Here is an 864-nt window from a genome sequence, read left to right on the forward strand (position 1 = left end):
ATGAGATTTATTTCGTGTGCCAATTATTTCTACAAATTATCTCTGCCAATTATCTCAGAAAGTATTAATTCTAGGAAGGGATCCTAGGAAGGGATTTTTGAAGTCAACCTTCGGATAAGGGAAATTAAGGTGCCTTCTAACTCTTTTTTAAGCAATGCGATACAGGTGCTCTAGTTTAATATAACTCTTTTACTATTTTTTTCTAAACTCTTATTCTTTCTTTTTAAACAGATTATTAATCTTTCCGGATCTTTACCAAACAGTTGCTGAAAAATAAGAATTTCTCATTCAACTTCAGAAATATTTGTAACATCTTCAGTGATTTAGTCTATGTATCAAAATATATTATGTCTGTTAAGTTAGCACCCCTCCCCCTCCGCAAAAAAGCAGAATAACACATATGTAGAAATTAAATGCTCTTTATGTGCTAATTATGTGTTCTATTCACGTTTTTTGTGCTCGAACGGTTTCATGGAAAATTGCAATTAAAAGTGGGGATGCTGGCTTAACATAAGCTAGCACCCCTACTCATTAAAATTATATTAAAAAATAAAGTACTTAATACAGTACAATTATGTGCTTTTTATGTGCTTTTAAATGTCTCAAACCAAATTAGTTTATCTGTAATAGTTTAAAAGATATACGTAAAAAAAGGATCTATATACTACTGATATTAGAGTAAAGTATCAGTTAAAATACAGAAAGCAAAATAATTCTTGTCTTAAAATGTTTCTTGATTAATGTGTTCTCGAAATATGCACAATGAAATTTTCGTGCTTATCCCCTTTGACCGACCCGAACGTGAACACCCCATACATACAAGAGTAAAGTACCAGTTAAAATACAGATAGCGAATTGGTTTTA

General features: G+C 30.9%; 1 long non-coding RNA gene across 6 annotated transcripts in view; it reads right to left on the reverse strand.

Moving 5' to 3' along the window:
• The window catches only part of LOC112464637, a 3,356-nt gene continuing 2,492 nt past the window's right edge, over window positions 1-864 (reverse strand). For all 6 annotated transcript variants that reach the window (XR_003041934.1, XR_003041936.1, XR_003041933.1 and 3 more), the window contains one exon: window positions 1-266. This is a non-coding gene — a long non-coding RNA (uncharacterized LOC112464637). The remainder of the gene's footprint in view (window positions 267-864) is intronic.

This window comes from Temnothorax curvispinosus, unplaced genomic scaffold (genome assembly GCF_003070985.1).
Source record: "Temnothorax curvispinosus isolate PA1 unplaced genomic scaffold, ASM307098v1 QBEX01014375.1, whole genome shotgun sequence".
Classification (NCBI taxonomy): Eukaryota; Metazoa; Arthropoda; class Insecta; order Hymenoptera; family Formicidae; genus Temnothorax; species Temnothorax curvispinosus.